The sequence below is a fragment of the Tachypleus tridentatus genome, chromosome 4 (assembly GCF_004210375.1).
Source record: "Tachypleus tridentatus isolate NWPU-2018 chromosome 4, ASM421037v1, whole genome shotgun sequence".
Classification (NCBI taxonomy): Eukaryota; Metazoa; Arthropoda; class Merostomata; order Xiphosura; family Limulidae; genus Tachypleus; species Tachypleus tridentatus.
This window is the reverse complement of record NC_134828.1, coordinates 78,091,270-78,108,928: the sequence shown is the minus strand read 5'-3', so window position 1 is coordinate 78,108,928 and position 17,659 is coordinate 78,091,270. Positions and strand designations below refer to the sequence as shown.

Below are 17,659 nucleotides of genomic sequence, written 5' to 3'. Positions count from 1 at the left end.
GTCTTCATGTTCAGGTTTGATTATTTATATTTCAGTTCATTTTATCATCAATTTTCAGCAGCATATATATTGTATTTTAATCTGTTTGTACCTCAGTAGAAATAGACTTACAATACTAAAATCAGGGGTTCAATTTCCCATGATGGATACAGCAGTTAGCCCAATGTGGCTTCTTTAATTTATTGTTTTTGTATAATAAATGTTTTAATATCCTCTGTGCACTTACTATTACCTCTTGCTTACTGAATCTCTCATTTCCTCTAACAATCAGCAGTATAGAACTACCAATTTTGTTAAACTGACAAACATAAGCAGCATTAGTTAGATAACTTTGGTGACATACAGACTTTAGATTATGTAAAATGTGCCATTTGAAGTTATCATTGCTCATTCTTGTTCTCTTCTTGTTTCAGAAAACTACAGACCTGTCTCTGTCCTGCTAAGAAAGGACTTGCAACAAGGTCAATGAAGCATGCATTGTTGCTGGGACAAAGAGCAGTGAGAAGTGTGAAATTCATTATTTGATACAGGGTCCAACCCTGCAATCCACTGAATACTCAAGTCATTTAGTTTTTAAACTATTACCAAAACACTGATCCATAGCCAAAATTATTTGTTATGTAAGCCAGTCCAGATACACTTGCATGGTTGCAATGCATATGGAAGACACACAGTCAATGGCTTAGTTCTCTTAATTAGTAATACATAATTACTAGTTGGAACAGAAGATGTAAAAGCTGAAGAAGAATGCTGGTGATCCTTCATCAGATAAAGTACCATCCCATATGAAGCACCTGCCAGAAGGATGTATTATTCCCAAAATGTTCAGCAGAAGCTAAAATGGTATATACACATGCTCCTGTGATGTCCAGCCAAAGTGGAATGTGCACTAATGCTGAACTACATTATCCTGCAACATTTTAATACTAACTCAGTTGGATTTATCTGGTTAATGAGTATGTTTCGTGTGATTGGCCTCTCCAAATCCAATAACCTATCAACCACTCAAACTAAAAGGGGAAAAGTAAGAGATTCCATAACATAGCTGCATGAATACTTTAACATCATACTACCCTATACATTTACTCCTTTTGTCCTTTTAAATTCTGCTTTGTATGCAGTGGATTATTTCAGCAAATCCTGTTTTGAAATTCAGCTATAATCATTGTAAATCTCTAATGCAAATTTGAAAACAATCCTACTAATCTACATTTCAAAGCTCAAGAACATGGACCAAATAGGAATTTAACTACATATATAAATATATTACCTGTACATTTTTACACAAAATGGCCTATCAGTTAAATGAGTCCCTGCATCATTACTTAGGCATGAGAAATGTTTTGTTTCTCACAGAAACAGTGCTAGTGGTAACATAATTTAAAATGTCAAAATGAAGAAACCTTTACCCATTAGTATAGTAATTCTCATACAGTATCCACATCCAGAGATCTCCACGTCTTGAAAAATTTAGAATAAGTCCAAAAGTGTTAAAACTTAAGACAAGACTAGCAAGAGCTTATCAAGCCTATTTTACTACAAGTATGGGAAGCACATTTCCTAGTTAGTACTTATAAGTTAAGAGAAGCACTTAATCAGTAATGTCGAGAAAACCCACTTGTAGAGAAAAATATATATGTAAAAACAGCTCGTTTGAGTTGAGAATTTTTTTTTAACATAGAGGAGCAAACAATGTTTCGACCTTCTTCAGTGAACTTGTTGATGACCGAAGAAGGTTGAAACGTTGTTCACTCCTCTATGTGAAAAAAAAAAATTCTCAACCCAAACGAGCTGTTTTTACATATATAAGAGAAGCACTTGTTAAACTGTAGCTGTTCAGTTACCAAATACAAATCATGAGGTTCCTTCCCATCCTAGTGCCATACAGCAGCAAGGATGTCAATGCCATGGCACAGAATATGTGGCATCAACTAAATTAAACAAGGTAGCTCAAAGTCTAGTATGATTCCAAGTGTGGGAAGATGCATTTACTACTGCATTATAATATAATGTTGTTGGTTGAGCACAAGCTAACTTGAGTGTGGTTTAGTATGTGCATTTGGTCATACACAGATATGAGTAAGTTATTGTGGACAATAACACTGACAGAATTTTGATTGGCCTTGCAATACTTCAGTCACTTACAGTAAAGATATCACTCAGGGCACTAAGAAATAAATTTTGTTATTGAAGATAAGTTTAAATGGAACAGCAAAGCTCAATTCATTTTTATTATTGGTGCTATCTTTAAAAAATAAATTTAGTCACAGCAGTTCTTGGCTCAAACATAAGCATCTAGGGAATAAGTTTACTTCACAAGATATCTATCTGCAAGCTTAGTCTAGGTAATGGATAAGCTACAATTTAGTGACAAAGCCATCATGTGAAGCTCACAAACAGTGAATTGCATGACTACAATTAAAGGATATCACTATACCTTACAATGTACACGCAGTGTTGCAAGGTAAGCTAGAAATGTAGCCTCGTGATACTAACTGCTCATGCAGGAATCTATGCTATGCATAAACTGTTTTCTATGAAAACCCAAGGTAACTTGCTCAAACTGTAATATATCTAAGACAAAAATATCTTCTTGTAATAGTGGGAAACTTTGGACAAATAACTATAAAGTTATCAGGTGGAATAATGTGTAAAGGAAAATCAACCAAGATTGGTGTTATAGCTAGTATATAAGATCGTACATGTGTGTGTATGCATTTATATAGAAGGGTATAAGTGTAGCTTACAGATGTATATGGTAAAAATTTATTCAGAATTAAATGGTGAATATGGCTAAGCAATTGTATGCAATTACAAATTTTAAACCATGTTGTAGCCTTCCAGTGTGATATGTGATATCTGTATCATGAACAGTTACCTTTAGAATTTTGATGTGAATTTCCTTAAAAGTACTAATTACATGTTATTAACATACATATTATATTAGTAGTGTTATTATAATATCCTTTTCTAAAGTTCACTCTAAATCCTTTATGATCTGTTTATTTTCACAATGTAATTTGCACACATATTAGTTCATTTTAATCATATTTCATTTTGCTCATATATGACATATATATTTTGTGTTTAACTTCTATTTAACTTTCTAATGTCTCATTAAAATCAGTGGAGTATTTTAAAGTTCAAATGATTATAATCCCATTACTTCACTATTATCTTATCTTTGGCTTACTAATTTTTAACTCGGTCTGGTAAATCTTGGAAAACTGATTTGATTTTACTTCAGAGCTGTTTGAATTAATTGTATTAATTACCATAATTACATTTTATTTTCACATTTCTAATAGTCAGTTGGTGTATATTAATTAGGTAAATTTAGGACAACTGTGTGTTGATCTCTTATATAATAACCTGTATCTAGTTTTCATATTCCTTTTGTAAAGAGTGTAACTTCCAGTAATACCATTATCATTTTCTCTGTTTTGATTTTTTTGTACTGCATTCCAAAGTTTGTAAATAGTACCATACTATTTTTTATGCATTGCATTTCAAATTAACACTGAAGATTAAAATGGAAATAATTTATATTGTTTGGAGCTGTGTTGTGTGAATTAAAATGTACACTATTTACTGATATTTCTTCTTCTTTAATTTTGCTTGTATGCAGAAGTTACATGTTTGAAGTTAAATTGTTCTACTTGTGTTTAAAACTACAGAATGCTGTGAATATTGCATAATAACATCTTATGGCATATGTTAGATTACTGTTGCATATGTGTTGTTTCTATTGATACTGTACTTTTACCACAATTATTGGGAGCTTTTTTACTGTAATCTGTTGTGAACTATAATGTTACAAATTTTGTACTGACTTGGTTTGAGTTTAAAAATCAGTCACACAGTGAATTTGCAGCTGTTTAAGGAGATTTATTTTTAATATGGTATGTTTCCTGTTTTGTAATAGCCTTCTGTTGCTCCTGTGTTAAGCAGCTAAATTGTAGTGAGATGTGTAACTGTTTCTGTAGTATGCAAGTAGTGTAACAACTTATTTTTGGGTATAAGACATATTTCATTGCAACATCAGACTGTTTCTAATTAAGTACTAGTGTAGTGTTAAAAAAAAAGAATTTTTTGTGGCACCAGTTCACTCAAAGACCAAAATTTGTGCTTATTACTTCACTTTGGTCTGCTTTGGAATGAAGTTCAGTTCAAAATCACAGATTTGCATTTTAACATTTCGTGATCAGATTTTAATTTCAAAAATATGACTGGCTAAAGACAGACTAAGAGAAAAATGTATGAAAGCTGTAATGTATTTTTCTTATTTCTTTATCTCACAATTAACATATACAAAAAATTGAATTTTCAATGTTTGTTTGTCTGAGAACATATACAGCTGTTACAAAATACTTTACTAGTTTCTTAGGGTTATAGGTTTTATAGTAGATGCTAATTAAGATTACCTTAGATTAACTTGGATATATATGTGGAGCAGTGTTTACCCTCTTAAGTTCATCCCTCACAAATGTGTTAGTATAAATGCTAGTTAATTTAAACTGATTGGTAGTTGTACTTTCAATTATGCTGATTAAATCTGTGTAATTTTGATTCAGTCTTATAAGGAATTTTGGTCAGTAAAAATACGTTGCTCCTGATTTCTGAAAGTTAGCACCGATTGACCAATGTAATGAGTCTTAGGTTGCTTTTACTTTATGTTCAGCTTTAATTATCAATACTTCAGTATCATTATGTATTGTAATCTTATCCAATTTGTTCTTATGCAAAATAAGCTAAAGATCCATATTAACTTGCTGAATCCTACTATAAAGACCTTATATTATTACTTGAAAAATTAATTTCATATCTTATACTTTACTATTTGTTGGAAACTAAACTAGGGAAGCATACTTCCTTCTTTCTATGTTTATTTAACTTTATACCTGCTTTATTCTAAATTTCACCCAGTGGTGTTCTCAATCCAGTTCTAGCCTTTCTAATTATTATTTAAAAAAACTATTAAAATTATTTAAAAAAACTATTATTAAAAGAAAGAAATGACACCGTGAAAGAACTGGCTCAAATATCATAGAATTTTAATATATGTTAATTCTGCACTTTGGAATACAGCTCTTTTTGTTGTTTGTCAAATGGATTGTAAACTGTTCACCACAGTAATTTTTTGGCTAATATTAGCCAATGTACTTCAAAAGTTAAGTGTTTACCTGCTAGCCTGACTTCGTCAAGTCTCTGATACTTGAGCTAGACCCAGGAAAGTTTCTAACACCTACCAGCTCTAGTCTGTTAGCCTCTGGTGACTATAGTTCTAAATTACCTGTCTTTACTTTTAAGGTGGCACACGTAAAAATTTCAAATCAGAAACAAAATGTAGCCATTTGGGAAATAGTTTGTAATTTCCACTAGAAACTCACCTACAACAGAAATACAACATTGAATAAACGTATATCCGCACTTATAAGTGCACATTATTGTTTCATTACAAGACCTACATGGAATTACAACTTAACGAACAAAAAAACAACAACAAACTTTTACCTACTGTAAAATATTATTTGGGTTGGGTCACTTGTGATTTGAAATTGCAAAATTACAAAAAAAAAAAGATTTCTATTCTATTTCAATTACATTTCATTTTTTTTTCACAAAAAATAAAATGCTCATTACAAGCTGCTTGCCTACTGTATGTGGTACTGGTTGGGGTCATTATGTGGGCGTATGTTTATGACGACACCTCAATATTTCCTGACAAAAACAAATAAAAATTCTGTTGCAGGAAAGACTGATAAGAGTAAAAGAATGTTAGTAAGGCCAAGGTTCACATTCGTCTTTTTCTTCCAAAATTTTCACTTAAAAACCTTTACGAATTAAACGTAAAACAAGAATAATTAAAACTCACGGATAATAAAAAATTAAACACTGCCTCAAAATGTCATGGTTTAAAATAATTAAAATGTAATAAAACATAAATAACCATAATTCATGAAACGAAAAATAAAACTCAGCCTTAAAAATGTATTAATATATTTTTCCCTTTTTTCATTATGTCTTATAACCCTAATATTAAAACTGTATTTCAAAAACATAACTGTATAAGCTTTAACATAGTATTTAGATAGAAATGCCGAACACGAAAACTTTTATCAACTAGTTACATGGTAAATGCATTTCGTTAAAGTTTTCATACGTTAGTTATAAACGATACAGAAAAAATACCAAAAAACAAACAAACCCGACTTTCATCTAACTGGGAAATTATAAAAGCTATAACTTACTTTCAAGATTACAGTTTCCTAAATAGGTATTCATATCCAAGGATGTACCTCTTCCAACTTATTTCTTAATCTCATGAACTTTCAAAGCGCATACTCTCCTTCATGCCAAATTTTATATTAACACATTTTCCTAAATCTCATGTTTCTCTAGTCCGGTAATAAACATTCCAACTTAGGTCCTGAGTTAACAAAATACTTTCCCAAGTATATAGACAAAGATAACAAAGAGAACTGGATTTCTAGAGGGCGGAGTTTCTCTAGTTGCTTGCTACAGCCTTGTGCCTCGAATATTATTAGACGCATGTTTAACACACTATACATAATTCCTATGCATAAAATGCGGAAATAATGACCACAATACACACACACACACACACAGAGGAAACTGTTGTTTCCAAAATGCATTTGCTTTACCGAGTACACATACATTTCACTAAAGTAGCGTTTTTTTCTAATTTTCTTGTATTTTCGTAAAAAAATACCTGTATAAAGTTTCTCAATAAATGATTTGTAAATAACTGATTGAAGAAAGTAGAATAAAATACAGTATAAATATATTTAATATTTACGATTTATATACGAAAAAATAAAATGTATATAAAAAATGGTTTACTTCTAATTCTCGGGATTGTGCTCTTCATGCTCTTAATATAAGTTATCGTCACTAGGTGCCGCTACTTTTACAACTATTGTAATATGGGAGGTTAAAACCAGTTTTCAGCAACAATAAACGTACAGATTTCAAGGATCGTTCCTTCCTCGAAATTTTAAATTTAATGGTATTAAGAAGGTTAAATGAAAATACAAGAAATAAAAAACAGAATGCATGCCAATTTCGTACAAAATTTGTATCCTGTGCCCATTTTATGTTTCAAAACGCTCGTACTAAATCGCCCACTGGCATACATAGTTTCACGTTGTGGTACTACAGTAGTGACCTGCATAGGCGTCGTTATGCACGATGACATCAGCATGACATCATGGTGATGTCATAGAATTTCATAGGCATTTTAACTCCTCGATTTGCAACTATAATTTGCGTAATACAAACATGCACTGGCTTTTCATAGGGCGAAGTTGTATCTGAAGCTGTATCTCGGAACAGCCTTCCACTTCCAACATTATCAGGCCTGTCATTACGAAGCCACCTATAATGAGTTTTTAAGCAACTAAAATGAATTATTTAAAAAACAAATAAAATAAGAACTTTGCACCTGCATACAAATATAGTTTGTTTGTTTTTTATTTTTGTAATATAATAGAAATAATAATTCGATTAGGTCCAAAAGGCAAAAAAGGGTTAGAAAATAAAGTCATAATCCAGCACTTACAAAGTACTTTGTATCATTTATAACTCATTATTTTAACCAGTGCCCAACAGTGGTTCAGCGGTGAGATTCCGACTTTACAGTGCTCATATCTGGGGTTTGATTCCTCGCGGTGGACAATGCATAATTTGTCCACTGTGAAGGTCTCAGTTAAAAACAACAACAACAGCAACAGCAGTTTCAACTAGCAAGTGCACTTTAATTTTTATCACAAACCTGGAAGCGTTTCAGGAAACCGTATTAACTAATACGCATTACTTTCTGTGAATATTTATTTTCTATCGAGTTATTACTTCGTACAAAACAGGCATACCGATTTATTCTTCACAAAATCGCAGAAGATCGTCCGGCAGCCACGACATGAATTTCTGGTGTGATTCAGAAACAAACAGCGCTTTATAAAAGGTGAAAATAATTAAATTTTCAAAACTTCACAGAAAATATTTTTTTATACAAAGAACGATCAAGAGAAACATTAAACATTGTATTATCTGACTTCGAATAATACACTGGCGCCAGTTACACCAGTATAGTCTGCAGTCTCTACGTATGAAGTTGTACTTTCTGATTAGAGCAAACTCTATCGTGATGGAAGACATGACTGCTAATTCTAACAGGAAATGACAACACAGGGCTATTTGTTTACCAATTGTAATAATTAAACCTATAATTGATCTACTTTAAATTACAAAAGACATCTCATACACACCCAGTGACACTGTAGTTTATACGACATATATCATTACAAAAATGAGATATTATTTCTTATATTGAACATCAAGTGTAAAACAGGAATATTCAGAGACAACGAGATCAACATTTTATTATTTTTGCAACCTGAATTTTAATCATGATGAGTTTTTAAAAGGCTTTTCTTTGTTGTGTGAAGTGTTCGTTTAATTTATATATATATATCTCAATAAAAGATGTTACAAATCGTAACAGTTCAAGTAGAGAGTGTGGGTTTACATATATGTAAACGCTATATTACACGATAATTGGAATGTATCAAAACCAGAAACTTTAACTGCTGGAATGGTCTTCACTAAAGAACCTAACTATAGACAGTTATTAAGATATAGAATTCAATCGGTAGCTTGATATAACGAAAAGAAATGTAGTGTGTGCGAATATTTACCCTTCAGTAACAACACGGCCCGTTTTGGTCAGGTGGTTAGAGCGCTCGACTTGTAATCTGAGGGTTTCCGTCACACTAGACATACTCGCCCTTGTAGCCACTTAACCATCAATCCCACTATTCGTTATTATCTTACGTATTATAATCTATTTAGGATGAGTCTATTTTAAATAATCGGAAATTTGAATTTAGAAGTTAATTAAACGTAAATATGTATGAAATTTATGATAATTGCCGACAAAATTGATACAAACAAGTTTCTTTCTTATCGCAAATATATTTTAATATACAAACAATACAATTAATAATAACGGTTTGTAATTTTCGAAACTTTAAATTTTCCTGATCAAATTCTGTAGTTTTCCGATTCATATGCGTGCATCACAATTATAGGTTCCGAGGTCTATAGCAAACTTACTGTAGCTCACTAACAATAATCTCTGCTCCTTAGCACGTTGGTTATATATTTTAAGGCGAAACTCTACAATGTTCAACAATGTTTAAAAACACCCTAGCGTCTTCGAAAAACAAATATTATTGATTCTTACTTTCAAAAATCTTATACAAATTTAGAGAACAGGGAGACTTGCGCAATACACATCCAACAATAAATGTCACGTGTACAAAAAAAACTATACTGAAACAAATGTAATTACTAAAATAAACGTATAATGGTAAATCTGTTACAGTTGATAAGAGAGTAGCCCAACAGTTGGCGGTGGATGGTGATGACTAGCTGCCTTTTCTCTAGTCTCACACTGCGAAATTAGAGACAGCTAGCGCAGATAGCCCTCTTGTAGTGTTGTATGAAATTCTAAAAACAATCAATCATTCAAACTTATGGAAATATCAACTTAACAACTGAGACGAAACAGAAAAGGGAATGAAACATCAAACGTGTTAACAAGACGCAATGTTTGTTTTTTCATTCATATTTATTCATTTTTTATTTCATTTTACAGTATGTGTTGGCTTTTGATCTCACAAACGAAAACCCTCTTTCAAACGTTCCACAATGACACAGCAGTATGTCTGCAGCCTTACAATGCTAGAATCCGAGTTTCCATAGCCAGAATGTGAAGCTTTGCACCTAACTATAAATAAACAAACCTAATTTAAAATGTGCATTCGAGCAATATAGCAACTTCAGAACTGATGTCTTTAAAACAGGACATCGTTTACTGAATGCAATTAACAGTTTTATGATAAGATTTTGCGTGAATTCATCAAATTGTCTTTACAAGTGTATATTTTTTAATAAACTTGTATCTTATTACCACTGAAATACTGTTACATGTGTACTTGTTTGATTCTGAATGTCCAAGCAAATTCCACCTTTAAATAACAGATGCTTTTACAGAAGTAACCAACAAAGAAAGTATGTTATTATTAACAACTTCCACTCACCTGTTGTTTTTTATTCAATGTTAAATAAAGTTAACAAATCACGAACGACGTTGAACTACAATGGTCTCAAATCGCAAGTGTAATGAGGTGGTTGGTTTATTTATCTAGCATTATATCAATAAAGCCAGAATGTCAACACAGTTCTGCCGAAATGATTGTGTGAGGATCCAAGGTCGGTTACGTTTCATCTGCCCTAAGAAATTAACCTCTTAAAACTGCGAGAAAAACGATAATAATGCCAGGTTAGAGGTCTCGGAACGGGAATGGCCTTGACCCAAATTATTACAGGATTTTAGTAAACTTGTCAACTAGTGCTTATGTGCAGGATTACTTGCTGTTTTATTGGTTTATTGTGCTTGTCAATCGCAGCGAACCCGCTAAGAATTTTTATGGAACAGAACATGCTCTCCTGTCGAATGCGATACCCCAGCATGTATGTGTAGGCAAAATAAAATCTTTTTTTTCTTAAAGAACAAAAGTAAATTTATAGAATGAACTACAAGGAAATTGTTCGCCGTAGCCTCAAGTTTAGTACTTCAGCTTAAGTAATATAATTCCAGAAAACCGTCTTTCACAAAACTATCACGTGCAGACAAACATACTTCGCATGACATAGCTGCTCATATTGTTGGTTCAACAACAGTGCTACACAATGCATAAATATGCAATGTAACCGTACACGTAAGCACAAATATCCACTGCTGACCAAAATCTTAAGGCCAATGAACATAAAGAAAAAAATATGCATTTTGCGTGTTAGGCTAAACCACTTATTTGAGTAGAGCTTCGAAATATGAAAATAAGAAAAGAAAAAAGAAAAATATTTTTTTTTTTAGCATTTAATAGGGAAAATGTAAACACTATGCAACCAGCCTAAATAAATACTAACTGGTCAAAAGTTTAAGACCATACCAAAAAGAAGTCCTAAACAGGGTAGGAAATGCCCAACAAGAGGTCTCAGTAGTGAGTTGCATGGCCGTCATTGCGAATAACTTCAAACATTCACTTTGGCATGGTCGATATAAGCATTTGCAGAAGGCTGGCTGAAATGTTATTCCAAGTGGTGAAGATGGCTTCAAGAAGATCACGCACTTTTTGGAATTGACGTCCATTTCTATAGACTTCTCTTGCCATTCACCCCCAAATATTTTCAATGGGGTTCAGTTCGGGCGAACACGCTGGATGGTCCAAAAGAATCACGTTATTCGCCATGAAAAAAGTCCTTTGTCCTGCGGGCTTTGTGGATTACAGCGTTGTTCTGCTGAAAATCCAGTCATTTCCACACAAACGAAGGTCTTCAGTCAATAAGGATGCTCTCTCCAACATGCCAATGTAGCCAACTGCTGTTTGACGCCCCTGTACAACCTGAAGCTCCATTGTTTCATGGAAGGAGAAAGCACCCCAGATCATGATGGAATCTCCTCCACTGTGTCGTGTAGAAAATGTCTCCGGTGGGATATCCTTATCGTACCAGGAACGTTGGAAGCCATCTAGACCATCCAGGTTATTTTTTTTTCTCATCAGAGAACAAAACCTTCTTCCACTTTTCTACGTCCTAAGTTTGGTGCTTCTCAGCAAAGTTTAACCGAGCTGTTTCGTAGAGTGGAAGGAGGCGTGGCCTTTGAAGATGTTTACGCTTTTTAAAGCCTTTCTCTCGTAGATGCCGTCTTATTGCATTCTACGTCCGTAAGGACCTTAATCTGGTTCGACAATTAGCTGGTGTCTTGCCGGATAATTTGCCGAATCCTCCTGCTCGACGCCGGCGAAATTTTCTTGGGCCGACCACTTAAAATTGTCGTTCCGTATCCTTCTGGGTCTTTTAAGAAATTTGCAACAGCAGTTTTACTGTGCCATATTTCACCAGCGATGGCACGTTGAGAGAGACCTAGCTTTTGAAGGTCGACAATTCTGCCACGTTCAAACTCTGTCAACTTTTTAGCCTTTGCCATGTTTTTACTCAATATAACACAGGAGATGTCAGTGGGAAATGTTGACAACGCTAATGCTTGGACACAAATGACTACATTTCGTTACGTGTTTACCGATTAACGCTTCGTTTCAGTTTGGTCTTAAACTTTTGACCAGCTAGTATTTAGACTAATTTCATTGTGTTCATATTTTCCCTATTAAATGCTAAAAAGTTTTTTATTTTTATTTTCCCTTTTCTTATTGTCATCTTTCGAAGCTCTACTCAAATAAGTGGTTGAGTTTAACAACGCAAAATGCATATTTGTTCTTTATGTTCATTAGCATTAAGATTTTGGCCAGCAGTGTATGTGCGCCGGTGTATTTTTAATGGTGTTTTGTAATAATGATACCATATGGTACTTAAATAAAGGTCGAGCTAAAAAATACAAAATTTGATTTTCTTGTTCAAGTATGAGATTCTTAGACAAGCTTCCCACAAACAAAACCTCTTCTTTTTAAAAGGTATCTATATTAGTTACCTTATTTTGATTCTGACTTCTTACGTCATTCTTAATATTAAAGCTTACTCTTCTATAATATTAGGTTCCATGTTTCGAAAATCCGTGGTTTTCTAGAAATGTCTTCGGAAATTCACACCCCTCTCCCCGTAAGTCGGGACTTGTAACTCTAAAATTCTGCGGGATTTTAATCTTTGAGGAGCACAAAGTGGACAGCTCACTGTGCAGCTTTGAGATTTAAAACAAAACAGAAATTTATTAATCACTGCTTTAAACCTCCCTGTCTTGTTATGTTTATGTCTATTCTAGTCAGTTGTCAGCTTTATGTTCCTATATCGTGTCTCCTGCTACGACAGCGATAAGTCTTCAGATTTACATTGCTAAAATCAAGAATTCGATTCCCTCTCGGTGGACACGGTAGATAGGTCTTCGTGGCTTTGCTATAAAAAACACACACAAACACACACCTATATCGTTATATATCAGTTAACTAGCATTTCTAGGTTAGCAAGTAAAATTATCCAGTATCTAATAATTAAGACATTGTAGCGTATCGTGTGATCAAAACGACTTACAGGACACACTACGTGTTATTAACAGGAATGGCAGTTTAGCGATTTTCACTGAATGTGCTACGCTAAACCCTTACTTTACATATCAAACTTCAAGGCAATCCGTTGCGAAATATACGAGATACAAAATGTCCAATTTTGATTGAATTTCTTACTATTTCTCTTTTTTTTTCGCACCGAAGTACAAAAACTATATTTAATAGAAAAAACATACTTAACTTTTACCGATTTCTTTTTTTTTTAATTTGGGAAAGTGATAGATGTTTACTACTTACAATTAGGGTGCCAAATTAAAGACAAAAATGTACTGAGCACATGGAATTTGTTGTATGTTTACAATAAGGTTTGTTATGTTAAAAATGAGGAAATACCAGATTACACAAATTTTGATTACAGTTGGTTCTTCCATAATCATTATAGTCAAAGCACTTTATCATACACAAAACTTTCCAATAGCTGGGCATTTAGGAGTTAAGAAAATACTGCAGAGAACACAAAAATGTATTTATTGGTTAGTTGCCGGGAAATTGTGGCAAGTTGATGTAAATTGCGTGAACTGTGCTGCAAATCAAAAGGTCCATAAAAGAAACAGCATGGGTGACTTCAACAGTACTATAAAAAAGCACCAATTGAGATAATTGGTGTTAATGCGCTTGGTTCTCTTCTATAGAGTGATAATGGGGATCAACACATCATGGTAGTTATTAAATATTTAACCAAATGCCCAGAATTGTATGCTGTTTCTAACTAAAAGCAGAAACTCTAGTCAGAAAGCTTCTTAATAAATGTGTTTCAAGATATGGGGCGTATATGGAACTTCACATAGATCAGAAAAATAACTTTGAACTAACCTTGTTTGTAGAGATGTGTCAAACCACTGGCATATAACTTATGAAGGAACAGAGAAGAAATGCAAGTAACGTTACATTTTTAAGTTGTTCAGTCATTTGTGTGGGTAAACATAAGAAAATACGTGATTAATATCCTTCACTCTTACATAGAAGTTATCAAAAGGAATACGTGTATCATTGATATTAGGGAGAGAACTTAAACTAAACATATAAGCCATACATGTCTTTGCCCAAGAAAGACTTAATTCAGCTAGTTATGGAATGAAAAGTTATGATTTAAATGATGGCAAGATTGGATTTGTATGATGACATTTTATAGTTGCATAATTTATTTCACTAGAGCAGGTGAACTCCTAAACTATGTAGATGATAGGAAAGGTCATAGTCCAAAGAATAAATTCTGTAGTGTTTTAAACCCAGAAAGACAGGCGGGTCAAATTAAAAGACACCCACTATGATTATTTTTGAAAGTATATCAGTGACAGAATGACCAACTGGTTAGTTTCAGAGGAGCCCAATGTTCCTGTTAAGACCATGTTCATAGTATCACCAGGAAAGAATCCACCAGTGAATTTCCTTAATCTTCCTGGAGGACCCCCAACACCAAATATACTCGCTCTTTCAGCCGGGGGGGGGCTATAATGTAACGGTGAATCCCTCCATTCGTTGATAAAAGAGTAGCCCAAGAGTTGGCGGTGGGTAGTGAGGACTAACTGCCTCACGCAGTCTTTTTCGTACTATTGTTTACTGTTGCAGATTTAGATATTAAGACAAGTGCCGCCTTCTTTTAAACACTTAAAAACGTTATTACTCCTTTTTGTAATAGTTAACAAACTTGTGTCTACATTTTTCATCAGAGGCTGCGATTTCACTTGTTAGATATTTACAGCCCTGATTAGCTATATACCTCCAGAGTTTAAAAAAAAAAACATCCAGAATTACGTTTAAAGCCTCGGGTTCTAATGCACAACTTTCGACAGAGCAGCTCAACAAGTCAAGTTTTGGATCAAACTTTACTTCTGCTATCTTCTTATATTATTCGATTTATTATTTATATTAGTAAAATATTTAGCACTGTCCGCGTTTTGGAAGAATTAGCTAAAAGCATTGCCTGAACCACAAGAAAGTGAAGACACAACGTGAAACACCTAATTATTCAAGCAGAAAGGAGATGGGAAGGGAAAAAAACTATAACATTAAAAAAAGAATGGTCAGTAAAACAGTGTGTAGAAGCCTAAACATGATGTAGTTGCCATCATCCTGAAGACATATGTATTTGATAAGCCAGTAAAAACGCGAAAGGTGTTCCTCTAGGGTTGTTGTCCTTCACATTCAAAGTGCTTTCGCCGCCATTTCCAAATGATATCTATATGATGATGGTTTTGGGTATAGAACATTTTACTTAAACTACGCTTATAGTTTGTTTACTTATAAGATTAGATTCATATTAAAATTATATTTCTTTAATTGATTTTGTGTTATAGGTTTTAAATAATTATTTGAAACGTTAAAACCAAGATTCAACGGAACAAGTATTAATTAGTGTGTAATGTATTTTTGTATTTTGTTTAAGAGTAGCTGTCTTCAACAAGTGATCGCAAGGAGTGACAGCAGTACGGATGTAGGACGCTGTGTACTTGAAGTCGTATCTGTTGTCTGAACAAATACGTCCACTAATACCTCTAAACTCAAGATACCTTTTAGTCACTCTCTGTAGTTTGTTAGTTGTTGCTTACTGCTTTTTGTTGTAGATTTACTTTATCGTTAGCTTGATAGAACTGAATTTTAACAGAAGGCGATGCTTTTACTTTTTCAATGATATTAGTGTATACCAGGAGCTAGGTCATTAGTAGCTGAATTATGTCTAGATCATATATATTTCCGATTTGTTTGTTTGATGAATTCCACACGAAATTGTTCGAGGGTTATCTGCACTAGTCATCCCTAATGTTTAAGTAACAGACTAAAAGGAACTTACTCAACATCACCAACTGTTAACACTTGGGCTAATATTTTACCCACAACTAAAAGGGCGAGCGTATTGGGTGACAAGAATCGAACCTGCGACACACAGACTGAGTCAAGTGCCCTAACCACATGTATTACCAAGTAATTCTCATTCCCAATAAAACTACGTTTTTCACAAAAAGTACGCCCTTGCAGTGAAGACGGTCGAAGATACTTACAGATAAAATCTATTTAAGTTTCGAACAAGAAGCAAGATATGGCACAACATATGCCAGATTGGGAAGCTAACATTCTGTGGTTCGTATTCATTACCGCTAAAAATAAAAAAATATATCGTACTCCAAACTCTGAAGTCGTGGGTGCGTAATACAAATGACAGTCAAATCTCACTTATAAGTTTGACAAGAATGTCCAAAGAGTTTGTGGTAGGTGGTGTCTACTAGCTGTCTGCCCTAAAACTGATCACTTCAAAATTACGGTCGGCTAGTATACATAGTCCTCCTGTAACTTTGAGTAAAATATTCATGACAAAAAAAATAATAAAACCACACATATACTGATCCGGAATTATGACACCTCAACCGGTTAATTTACATTAGCTACGGTTGTACATGTATAGTGATAAGAAAAAAGAACTGTAATAGAACATACCGATAAAAAAAAAGTAAAACGTTTATACTCTTGTAAAACACCCTATCCACATCTCGTTTGTTTCGCAAATATATACGTTAAGCTTTTACGTCTCTGAAACTATACGGCAAGTACGTGTTTGAGCATCATTCTGCTCCAACTCCCTCTTAAATTCGTGCAAACCAACACATTTTTCCAGACCATTTTAAACACTGGTTACTTAGGTATGTTTTTCTCGTGACTGTTTATTAATACATTGATAACAACGAGGTGTGTTTTCTACAAAAATAGTCTATGAACATTTACAGTTAAATTTGATATCAAAGCAAAATTTATGCTCATTCCCCAAACCACAATTACAGGAAAATTGGCTTCAGTACGTCTCTTCTGACAAACAAACTGGGAAATAGCAAAAGATAATTTTGGTAACATATACACCCCCTCGAGAAGGTAGCAAATGAACCAAACTTGTTGGTTCAGTTAATCTTTAATTACGTGATCGAAAAACTAACCTTAAACTGCACACAAGTCATGGAACACGTGCACTAAGTAATACGTATGTTACAATCTGAAAAGAACTATTCAGAACATTCAACTAGAACAATCTTTTCGCAGTAGACATGAAGATCTCCTGTGGTTCATGGGGTCATCACCTACATCTGGCTCATTACATGTAATTTCTTCCTTCAACCCTCAGGGTTTTAACGTGCAAAAAATCACTAAACCTACTGACTTATTACATCGAGTCCACGTTGTCCAGTGCGTGACTCGTTCAACGCCTTTGAACATTAATTCATAAAGTGAAATAGGTCAGAATATACGAACATTGAGCTTTGTAACTAACTCTCGCGTGAAAGTGTCCTCACTGCCAGCTCGGGCATAACGACAATGTGATTACGTATCTTCGTGTAAATAATAATAATCATATAAATACGAAACAAAAAAATCACGGTTATTAACAACTAGGATATTTCTTTTTTTGTTGTGTTATTCCCACTGCAACTAAGTAAACAAAATACGTTCATTCACCCAGACTCCAATTTAATGAGCAATATATTAAACATCATAAAAATGAACAAATACATATA

The 17,659-nt window shown here is 33.6% G+C and overlaps 1 protein-coding gene and 1 long non-coding RNA gene across 11 annotated transcripts in view; one reads left to right on the top strand and one right to left on the bottom strand.

Moving 5' to 3' along the window:
* LOC143249505 (uncharacterized) overlaps window positions 1-6,782 on the top strand; it is a 54,428-nt gene extending 47,646 nt beyond the window's left edge. Inside the window, exon 3 of the long non-coding RNA XR_013027807.1 lies at window positions 414-6,782. This is a non-coding gene — a long non-coding RNA (uncharacterized LOC143249505). The remainder of the gene's footprint in view (window positions 1-413) is intronic.
* Window positions 1-17,659, bottom strand: part of LOC143249504 (myocyte-specific enhancer factor 2C-like) — a 161,791-nt gene that overhangs the window by 126,287 nt on the left and 17,845 nt on the right. The window lies entirely within an intron of this gene.